This window comes from Podarcis erhardii (genome assembly GCF_964252035.2).
Source record: "Podarcis erhardii genome assembly, chromosome: Z".
NCBI lineage: Eukaryota > Metazoa > Chordata > Lepidosauria > Squamata > Lacertidae > Podarcis > Podarcis erhardii.
This window is the reverse complement of record NC_138504.1, coordinates 3,086,296-3,097,975: the sequence shown is the minus strand read 5'-3', so window position 1 is coordinate 3,097,975 and position 11,680 is coordinate 3,086,296. Positions and strand designations below refer to the sequence as shown.

At 48.0% G+C, this 11,680-nt stretch overlaps 1 protein-coding gene across 3 annotated transcripts in view; it reads left to right on the top strand.

The window, feature by feature from the left end:
- Positions 1 to 229: 229 nt before the first annotated feature.
- PLS3 (plastin 3) overlaps positions 230 to 11,680 on the top strand; it is a 62,319-nt gene continuing 50,868 nt past the window's right edge. Inside the window, exon 1 of one of the 3 annotated variants that reach the window (XM_081846768.1) lies at positions 230 to 360. The gene's annotated coding sequence lies outside the window, so the exon portion shown is untranslated. Of the gene's footprint in view, positions 361 to 1,692; positions 1,714 to 11,680 lie in introns of those variants that run through there. The other 2 variants (XM_081846769.1, XM_081846771.1) reach the window with 2 other exon arrangements.

The window sequence follows — 11,680 nt, the reverse complement described above, 5'->3', positions numbered from 1 at the left end:
TCCGTGAAACTAACTCATCCGGGCTCGGCTCCCTCAGCTTCGGAGTCACCGCTAAGAGTTGAGCAACCACGAATTCTACCTGGGCGGGCAAGCCTCCCTCCAATCCCCGCCTCTGGAGAGTAAGAGACATTCCTTGCCACCGAATCGCCTCCCGGATCGGCCTTGATGTGCGGGCGCTCGGCCCAATCCTTCCTCGGCTGAGGGGCGGGCCCCGGCGCTTGAAGAGCGGGTGGGGGAGCGGGAGGGCCGAGCGATGCTCCTGGGCTGGGGAGGTGTCTAGGGAGCTGAGAAGCGCCCGCGGTGCCAGTCGGAGAGCAGAGCGCGAGCGAGAGAGGCAGTCGGAGAGCGTAACGCGCAACTGTGAGTGTCCCCGCGAGCGAGCGAGGCCGGGGGTGGGGTCGCGCTCGGGGGCTCCTTTGGCGCTGCAACTTTCCCGCCGGCCGATTCTGGCAGAACTTGGGGAGCCTTTCCGCCCCACCTCCCGCAAGCGAAGCGCACGTGCCTTTATTAGTGGCGCCTGCCTCAGCTTGTGGGGGCTTCGCCCGCCCTGCTTCCTTCGGGCCACTGGCCAGGAGGCCGGACTGGGCAGCAAGAGCGAGGCCAGCTGGGAGGATGGCCTGCTGTAGGCGGGGGTGGGGTGCTCTCCGGACTCTTCCAGGGGGCTGCTGCAGGGCAGGGGGCTTGGGGCGCCAAGCGCGCTTGCTCCAAAGAGAAATTCTCCAAGGTAATGCCGCCAAAGCACTCTTGATCCTTGGGTTGGTTGGGGCGGCGGCGGTCATGCTTTCCCCAGAAGGGAAAAATGCTCCTCAGTGAGAGAGAGAGAGAGAGAGAGAGAGAGAGAGACGGACTGACCAGGACTGCTGTAATATGCAACGGGGCCTCTAAGCTCGATGGCTTTGAAAGGGCGCGTGGGAGTAAGAGAAATTAGTGCCGGAAGCGGGTGGTTGGTCAGTCGCCGGCAATTATTTGCGGTGGCTGCGCGGGGCTTCCATGTTTAGGGGCAGTCTACCTCTGGATACTTTGACCAAATGGGCCCGTAGACCAAGTCAGCGCTTCCTGTGTCCTAACGCGCTTCCTCTGCAAGACTGCCGTTTGCAAGGGCCCTGGGAACATGCCGGGAGTGTCTGTACGTCCCTTTCCAAAAGGGCCTTTCAGACTACCAAACTTGTAGCACGTGCTTGAGAAAAGGGGGGGGGGCGTTGTTTCCTAGTTCCCATCTATGCAATGGAAAACTAGTGTGGATGCTCATTGCTCGTGACCACTTCCATGTGGGTTGCATGTTCAGTACTAAGTGCATGTGAAGCAGCATGAAGTGTGTTGGGAGAGGAGCTCACTCGCCCCCGCCCCTCATTTCCCCCCAGGTTATCTGCTGTTCTTTATGGGCACTCCCACAGCACACATTTCCACTAGCCGTGACAGGCTACCAGACAGAGCTCTTAGCATTGCAGGTTCTTTGGGGGAGGTGGAAGAATGTGTTTTAAAGAACTGGTGCAGATGTGAGCGCCTGCTCTTGCCCTCCCCCTTTCTTCTGCAGCTGGCTCCTTGGCCCCACCCTTTGCAAGACCTGCATGGGTGGCTACTCATCTCACTCTTACAGCAGCCCAGTGGAGGCTACACTAGACAGAGAGGGAGTGGGAGAGAGAGCCTCTTGTAGCATCACATAGCTTAGCACACTGGACTCTTGCTTCTGATTCGCTTGCTGCTGATTCTCAGGTGAGTGGAAAGTTACAAGCTGCCCTGCTTCCAGCCATAGGCAGGTGGTACCTCTGCCTTTCCAACCTGCTTGGTTCTACCACTGAGAAATGTAGTGCACAGGGCAAATGCTGGCTGTAAGGTTAATTTTGGGGCCCTCTGTTCAACGGACATAAAAGCATAAAAGCTGGTAAGAGTTTCCACGTGGGCACGCCAAACTGCCTGGCTGCATGTGGCCTTCCGCCTGCTGCCATTCAAGGGGGTGGGTGTGAGCTGCAGACCTTTCTGAGTGAATTGCAGACCTTTCACATGTCCCAGTGACTAACTGGACTGAGCTGTGTGACTCATTGACTTTTCCTATGTTCACCAATCTTTGTGTGTGAGAGACACATTCCAAAACTCGCCTTTCTTCTGCTTCTTCCCCCATTTCAACTTGCAAGTGGCTCCATATTCCCTGGGGGAAGTGCTGAATGGGGAAGAGTATTGCAATGCACTTCGCAGCTGCTCCATTTCCAGGCTGTGCAGAGAGAGGCAGAGTGTCTGTCAGGGGCCTCCTCGCCTTCCTCTTCCCTTCTTCAGCTTCAGCCAGAGCACCCTTTGAGTTTCAAATGCCTGGTTTGATTCTTGGGATCTCCCCTTCGCTTCCCTTCGTGTGCCACACTTGATCAAAGGCCCCCACTTGCGAATAGGCAGGTATGTCCCCCAGAGAAATGGATGTACTTTCTCTTGACTTGACTTACCTATCATTTCTGACGGGAAAGCCCTGCCCTCGTGTGTGCCTTGGCATCAAAACACGTGCTGCTGTAATCCTCAAGTGGACATCAGGTATTTTCAACATGCCTTGTTCCATGCTTTGGCCATGTACACACCATAGACTTAAAGCATATTTGATGCAAACTTCCCCTCCCCCCGGTCCTGGGAACCGCAATTTAACCATTGTGGAACTGCATTTTGCAGCAGCCTTTAAAAGAAAAACCAGGGACGCGGGTGGCGCTGTGGGTTAAGTCACAGAGCTAGTGCTTGCCGATACGCAGGTGGCGCTGTGGGTGAAACCACAGAGCCTAGGACTTGCCAATCGGAAGGTCGGCGGTTCAAATCCCCGCGACGGGGTGAGCTCCCGTTGCTCGGTCCCTGCTCCTGCCAACCTAGCAGTTCGAAAGCATGTCAAAGTGTAAGTAGATAAATAGGTACCGCTCCGGCGGGAAGGTAAATGGCGTTTCTGTGCGCTGCTCTGGTTCGCCAGAAGCAGCTTAGTCATGCTGGCCACATGACCTGGAAGCTGTACGCCGGCTCCCTCGGCCAGTAAAGCGAGATGAGCGCCACAACCCCAGAGTCGGTCACGACTGGACCTAATGGTCAGGGGTCCCTTTACCTTTACCTTAAAAGAAAAACCACCTACAGTTCACAGGATTCTGTTGGGGAAATAATGTGCCTCAAATGTGGTGTGAAAACAGGTGTAGTCTTACTATGCTGAAGTTTCTAATTTGTTGGTGTCACCCCAAGTTCGTTGCTGTTGTTATCTGAGGTTAGCACACATTTATGACTGTTGTGAACTGGGTTGTGTGGGGGGGGGAATGTTGTGGATTTCAAAGGGGGCAGGCCATGGAGGCACACAGAAACTTGCTTTGGGGCTCAGGGACATATAAGACTTCACTTTAGAAACAAACAAACAAGTTTTCTAATTGTGTTGTGTTTTGAATTTCTGTGGTATTAAGGAACTAATTTCAGCATCACACCTGAGTTCTTTGTGATAATGGTCTCATCCACAGCATACCTTTAAAAAACCTCATATTTCACTTTAGGTAAAAGGTAAAGGACCACTGGACGGTTAAGTCCAGTCAAAGGCGACTATGGGGTTGTGGCACTCATATCGCTTCAGGCTGAAGAAGCTGGTGTTTGTCCGCAGACAGCTTTCTGGGTCATGTGGCCAGCAGGACTAAACTGCTTCTGGTGCAACAGGACACCATGACAAGTGCCAGAGCACACAGAAACACCATTTATTCCACTAACAGTCATGGCTGCTCCCGAAAGAATCCTGAGAACTGTAGTAGTACCTTGAGGGGCGCCAAGAGTTGTTAGGAGACCCCTTATGCAGCTACCTATGCTTAGCACCATTAACACGCTACAGTTCCCGAGAGACTTGGAGGAAGTCTTGTAACTGTTAAAGTGGTGTAACAATGCCTTGAATGTGTTGATCACAACAGATGTGACCAATGCTGATTGAGACATTTCATCTGGATCCCCAAGTTTGGTTTGCTGGTCATCTTCTTTTTAAAAGGCTGTTTGTATTATTGGGAGCAAGTCACTGACAAAAGAACTTGGCAGCGTTTGCAAAAACTCTTGACACAGTGGCACACGCCTTCCTTGCATCCGGTTTGGATTACTGTCATGGATTCTGCATGGGGCTGCCTTTGGAAAAGAGCTTAGAAACTCCAGCTGGCTCAAACAGCTGCTGCCAAATTGGTGACTGGGAGCTTATACGACTCCCTTGTTACAGCAGATCCACTGGCTCCCAGCCTGTTTCCAAGTGCAATTCTAACTGCTGGTTAATACAGTGGTGCCCCGCAAGACGAATGCCTCGCAAGACGAAAAACCCGCTAGATGAAAGGGTTTTCCGTTTTTCGAGGCGCTTCACAAGACGAATTTCCCTATGGGCTTGCTTCGCAAGACGAAAACGTCTTGCGAGTTTTTCCCCTCCCCCCCTTTCTAAGCCGCTAATAGCGCTAAGCCGCTAATAGGGATGCTGCGCAAGACGAAAAAACCGCTAGACGAAGAGACTCGCGGAACGGATTATTTTCATCTTGCGAGGCACCACTGTACCTATAAAGCCATTAGGTGCAGGCTGTCTGAAGGACCATTTTCTCCCATACAAACCTGCCCAGGCTCTGGGATCTTCAGGGAAGAACCATCTCTCAGTCCCACCACCCTCAGAGACCCACTTGGTAAGGACGTGAGAGAGGGCCTTCTTGGTGGCTGCTCCCAGACTTCGCAACTCCCTTTCTAGAGAAGCTAGACTGGCTCCCTCCTTGTTGTCCTTCTGCTGACAGGTAAAGCCTGTTTCATTCTATCAGGCTCTTGGGAACTGACTGCATTTTTTTTTTTAAAAAAAGGAAAGGGCTTTTAACAGTGCCATGCTGTTTTTATTATCAGGATTTTAATAGATTAGTTTTTTTTAACTAGTAAGTTTTAATTAATTAATTAATTAATTGGTGTAAACCTTCTTGCGTTCCAGTCAGGGCAAAAGGTGGCATGCAGATAACACAAACAACTCTGGTACTTGTGCTGCAATATGACTTAGTGGTTGCTGTACCATAAACCTGAAATACCCTCTGTCTACCTTCTTGCCCCCCTCCTTCCTTGCCTCCCCTGCAACTCCAAAAGTGCTGCCTCTGCCCCTGCAAAAGTGTGGACATGAAACTGCTGCCACCTCTCTTTTAACATCATGCCTCTCCTCTTCCGCTAGGGATGCATCAAACCTTTTGTGTTAATACTTGCGACTATAACAGTTTTTTGTAAAGTCAAATCTTAAATCTATTTTTTTTTTGTGTGTGTGTGTGTGTATAGCAAATCCATTAGAACATAAATGTCTTGCTGGATCCATCTAAACTAGTCCAGCGTCCTGTTCTCATAGTGGCCAGCCAGATCCCTATGGAAAGCAAACATGGAGGACCTCCGTGCAACAGCAGTTCAAACAACAGCGGAGGGAGAACAAAGCCACTAAGCAAGTAGCCATTAATAGCCTTCTCCTCCGTGAATTTATTTAAATCCCCCTTTAAAGCCACCCAAGTTGGTGGCCCTCACTGCTTCCTGTGGGAGGGAGTTCCACAGTTCTGCCACGCACTGCACGGAGAAGGACTTCCTTTCACCTGTCCTGAACCTTCCAACATTCAGCTTCATGGGATGTCCACAAGTCCTAATGCTATGAGTGGGGGAGGAAAATTTCTTCTTTTGCACGCACCACAACTTGATTTTCTTTGTTGCTCTTTCCCCCCATCCATTCCTTCACAGGGTCCTATTTTACTATCACGCCCTGATATCCACATTCCTTGCTGGAAGGCACCACACACCTCATCAACCTTTTTTGGAGGGGTTGCTGGGGGGCAGTTTGTGGCATAACCGAAGGACGCCCCCCCCCGAAGCCAATCATGCCTTCTCCACCAGTAATTGGAGGAGGGGGTATATATTCCCTCTGACAAATAACCTCCCACTGAACTGACACAGCAGGAGGAGAGGAAAGGAAGGTTTAGCCTCCAGGCTGAAGCTTGGCTGCAATGAAGATGCACATCCTGGGAAGCCTCCTTGCATCCCTTTCCTCTCAAAGCACATGTGGCTCTTATTAAACTAAAGCACACTTTTTAAAAAAATTGAGAAGCCCTCACCCCAGCATGCTTTGTCTCAACTTCTTCCTCAAACTGGGGGTTTCTGCTCCTGCCATGGGGCCCCTCATTTGGAGATAACTGCACTTCTGCCAGAAAAAGTCTTCTCTGAATGGGCTGATTCATTAAGATGAATTGGCTTGCAGTGGGTCTGGCTGCTCAAGGCTCCCTGGGGCAGTGACTCCAGTAGATACTTGCTTTGTTGAGCCTTTACTGCTGCATAGGGAAGCACTCCTGGGCATCCATGTGGTGGTGACCCTTCTGATTTTCACTTAGCAGCTCAGAAGCATCATTGATTCATTATTATCTTTTGAGAACGGTAGTAGTGCTTTTTCATTGGAGAGAATGCGCAGCCACACCCTAGCTCCAAGATGACTGTTCTATTAGCAAAGACAGATCTGTGTGCTAGACAATTTCTCAGACTGGCGTCTCTATCTCTCCACCCCGTCCCCCAGTTTTAAGAAGGCATTGAAAGCATCTCTGGCTTTCCTGTCAAATGCCAAAACTGGCACAGTTTCAGAGACATTATACACTTAAGGTTAGATGCTGAGCTTGTGATGAAGATAAAAACTAGTTCGTTTCGGGTCCTGAGCTGATGGGGCTGTATATCAAAACATTGAAATATGAAATTAAGCATTCTTTACAGCAGGTTGAAAAGTCCTCTGGGAAATTTGCTACCTGTGTTTTAGAACTTTCATTCTTTACTCTCCCCAACTCCAGAGTATTATTTATATATCCCCAAGCAAACACCACTGAATTACAAGATCAAGTTGCTGTTATATCTTGCATAATCCCAGTGGAATGTGGATGTGCAACCCAAACTCAGCTTCCTGTTGTTTTTTTGTGGGCTTTTCTTCCTCTTTTCTGCAGATAAAGGCTATTAAGTGCAATAGATGTCACAGGTTTTTAACATTTTGGAGGCAAGAATCAGATGTGTTTTCTCGCATTTGAAATAACACACCAAGAGAATTGTCAGTATAAAAGCAAAGGTCACCATAGATATTAGGACTGCAGAGAATTCAGTGCAGAGAAACTTAAAAGTTTCAGTACAGAGACTTTGCCTCAAGGAAAACAACATCAGAGAAACTCAAGCCTATAATCGTGGGCAAGGATGTGGAACCTGTGGCTCTTCAGATGTTGGGATTACAGTTCCAATAATCCTTGAGTCCATTGGACATACTGTCTGAGGCAGTTGGGTGTTGGAGTCCAGTAACATCTGGAGGGCCAAAGATTCCTCTATCCCTGATCTTGGGGCTTCTATAGCTCTCTGTATGTCAAGACATAACTGGTTTCCTCTCTGTGCTCAGGGGATTACTCCATTTACTCAGTGGAGAGGCTTAGTCGGTACAGCATGGGACTTTTGGATCTCAGATGGATCTTTTAGAATGGAGCCAGGGATGCTGCTACTTGTAACAAAGCTTTTAGATTAAGTCTGGAGGCTGAAATCTTGTTCTCCATTCTCATGTATAAATTAAACTTGCAAATGAAAGCTGACAGGATTCCGCCCAGTACTGCTTTGCTATTAACAGATGGAGGAGCCATTACTGCATTGAAGCATTGGTTTAGGAATGATTGTGCATAGTGAATGATGTGCATAATTCCAAGGATGCTTGTCAGATTCCTACAGCAGTTCTATAGCCCCCTCTGCACTATACCGTTAAAGCAGTATCATGGCGTCCCACAAAGAATTCTGGGAGCTGTAGTTCATTGAGGGTGCTGAGGCTCCTATTCCTCTCGCAGAGCTACAGTTTCCAGATAATTTTAATGATCAATCCTTTTTCCCAGGGAACTCAAGGAATTGTAGCTTTGTGAGGGGAATAGGAGTCTCCTAACAACTCTCAGCGCACTTAATAAACTACAACTCCTAGGATTCTTTGGGTGGGGAAAAGCCATGGCTGTTTAAAGTGGGATGCTTCTTTAAAGTTCAGCTAACCAGTGATCCGTAACTGAGGTATGGGTTGGAGGGCAGGCAGGCTGCATGGGAGCCCCATGTATGAAGACTGGGAGCTGAACATAGCATTTGAAATATACCATCTCAGGTATTTTTTATTTATTTATTAGCTTTATATACCACCCTTTGTCGTAAGATCTCATGGTGGTTGACAGAATAAAGCAGAGAATAAAAGCAAGTAAATAATTAAAAGCAAAACAGCAAAACAATAACCCCCACTTCCCACAGACATATTTGAAAAGTTGTAGAATATTAATAAGCCCAAGGCATGGTTAAAGAGGAATGTTTTTGCCTGGCACCTAAAATATATATAATAAAGATGCCAGGCGAACTTCCCTGGGGAGCCACCGCAGAGAAGGCCCGTTCTCATGCTGCCACCCTCTGGAGCTCACGAGGAGGCACATGAAGAAGGCCCTCAGATGATGAACAGAGTCTGGGATGGTTAATATTGGGAGACATGGTCCTTGTGGCAAAAAATAGTGGTCCTATGCAGTTCCTCATTCCTTATTGACAAAAATCAGATGTGGAATATCAGAGGATACTGTAAAATGCAGCTAAGGCTGAAAACCTATTCCTGTCTTCTTGGTGTTTTTAAGAGAGCCTATGGAAAACTTGTAATTATAAAGAAGATTCAGATTGTCCCATTAGTCAGTTATCTGTCAATGAGCGGGCTTTAAAAGGGCCACTGACTTCATTTTGGAGGACACAACCACCTGACTTCAACATGAAATACCCCCTTGCAAAAATTTTGTGTTTTCTGCTCAGACCCACACCATATATTTTAGAGCTTATGGCTGGGAACTTGAGTTTACCCCCACAAAGCCACAGTTTCCAACAAATTACAGGTCCCAGGATTCTTTGGGGAAAGCCATGTGTTTTAAATGTTTGGTGTGGATGTGACCTCATTTGCACCTGGGGTACGTTGGGCGCTAGAATTGCAGAACTGTAGAACCTCCCAGTCCTCCCCCCCCACTGCTCCTCCTCCTCCTCCTCCTCCTCCTCCTCCTCCTCTCTCTCTTCCTCGCTCCTTCTCTCTGGAATTGTGAATGTAGCTGTAAGCCAAGGTGCAGGAAGTGCAGAGTTTTCATTTTGCTGCATTCTGGCTGTGGATTCAACTGAGCATTTAATTTCCTTTACAGGAGCCGAGGTGTTCATATGAAAGGCGGTTATGCTACCTTTCTTTCAACCTCCCTTCCTGTCGCCTCTGAAAGGATCTGTCTGCTACTGTGGCAGCTTCCAGAAGCTCTGTGTCTGCGTTTGCACATGTGTGTTTGTGTGAGTGTTCACATTGCAAACAGCTGTATAAAGAATCTGGAACTTCAGGCCACACAAGAATGACTATACTGTAGTGTTAAGAGGAATGTTGGTTCAAATCTTACCACCGCCACTGCTGCCCCAAACTTTAAAGCTCACATGCTTTGGGGAAAGGCAGTAACTTGGCTTGACCAGCTTCAAAGGGTTGTTGTGAGGCTATAATGTCACTGCGAGGTTGTAGTGCAAATTCAGCCAATTAATTGGCACCAAAGCCTCTTATTTATTTATTTAGAGCATTTTTTAATCTGCCAAAACTGTTCATACAGCAGCAAATTAAAATAAGACAGCCTTTTTTCGTAGAAGAGTCCCTTTGGGCAGATGGACGCATTTACAAAGCTGTCAACAAATTGTGGCCAGTTTTGTTGAGTATGATATAATGCTTCTTCCAAGCCTAATTTCACAGAGGGGAGGCGGCCCTTCAAATATCAAGGAGGGCATCTTAAGGGTGCATGTTATTGACCATGGCAAAAGACATGGCACAAAAGGGAAAAGGGATGGGGAGAGAAAGATTGGCAAGCAACCCCAAGCACCAGTTCTTAAAGGAAAATAAGCAGTTCTCACAGTGTTGCAGCTTGCAGTTTTCTGCTTTCTTTCCAATGTACAGTGGTACCTCGGGTTAAGTACTTAATTCGTTCCGGAGGTCTGTACTTAACCTGAAACTGTTCTTAACCTGAAGCACCACTTTAGCTAATGGGGCCTCCTGCTGCCACCGGAGCACGTTTTCTGTTCTCATCCTGAAGCAAAGTTCTTAACCTGAAGCACTATTTCTGGGTAAGTGGAGCCTGTAACCTGAAGTGTATGTAACCTGAAGCGTATGTAACCCGAGATACAACTGTACTGGATTGTTTTATTTGATGTTTAAACGTGCTGCAAACCACTTTGAGATTTGTTCTTCAAAATATAAAGTGGCATAGAAGTGAGATGAGCAATAATAATAATAATAATAATAATACCCCACTGCAGAAAAGCACCTGCGCATTCCATTGTCGCAACTGTACTATTTGGCAATTAGATTATATACCAGAGTATCTAACACTGATGCAGGGTGAACAGATGTAATAAATGAATCTTCTGAGAACTGCTTTCCTCAGTGGGTCTTGGAAGGGTGAGGGGCACCTGTTCAGATGTAACTTTTGCCCAGCTCTGAAATCCTTAGCACACATTGCGGGATGATGCTCAGTATGCGTAGCAGTTGTCTGCCCATATGTTTCATAAATCCTCAGCTCCACAGGGTGAGCTAGCTCCCTGGCTTAACCCTACATGAGGAGTTCTCTTCCCATGCGTCCCTTTCGAGCAAATGGTCCCAGAAGTTATCCTCTTTCCCCTCCCCTCAGCAAATGTTGCAGACAGCTGCTTTGTGATATACATGTGTCAAGAACCCGCAACACACGCTACCCAGCAGCATATGCTAGCTTGCATTCTTTCTACACCATCTCTGCAGCAGTGTTCGCAAATGATTAATCTGGAAGACATGAGCCTCTGAATTAGTAACTCGGAATGCTGCAGAACTCCAGGAACATTGGAGACGGCAGACTTAAAAAGATGTAAAGGCCCCTATCCAGTGAGCCTGCGAATGAGTATTTTATGCAGGTAGAGTAGTCTTGTTTCACTTTACCTTTAGCCTTCACATCCTTGAGAAGTGAAAGCTAAATCAGTGGCTTCTGGCCACGATGGCTATGCTCTGTCTCCATGGTTTGAGGTAACATGATTCCTAATACCAGTTTCTGGAAACCACAAGAGGGGAGCTCTGGTCCTGCTTGCAGGCTTCCCATAAAGGACATCTGCTTGGCCACTGTGAGAACAGGGTGCTGCAGTAGAGGGGCCTTTGGTCTGATTCAGCAGGGCTACTCTTACATTCTAACTAGGGATGGGCGATACTAGGTTCTCAACATTGTGATGTATCACCAGCTGAGCATCATGATGATGTTGAAAAGGAAGAAGCACTGGTCCTCGTCCTGCGAGGCACCAGGGTGAAACTGCTACCACCCCTGCTGCTGCCAGCATGCGGAGGGAGGAAGAAGGGGCACTGGCCCCACAAGGCATCGGGCAGAGCAGGAGGAAGTAGGCAATCTGCCCGCTTGGCTGGAGAAGCAAGTCAAGGCGCCAGCTGACTGGCAAGCGAGATACCTGCAATATCTGGGTCAAACGCTATCATGATCTGGCCCTCAATCTGATCCTGGAAGATGTATCAATACATCGCCCAGGCCTAGTGCTTACTTGTCTCTGTGGAGTCAGGCTTCATTTGAATGTGCTTCACAGGAGTAATTCAGCTGTCAGAACAGGAATCATTCCACCTAACATGCTTAAGATGAAAAATGTTCAGGAATGGAGAACTCTGCAACAACTT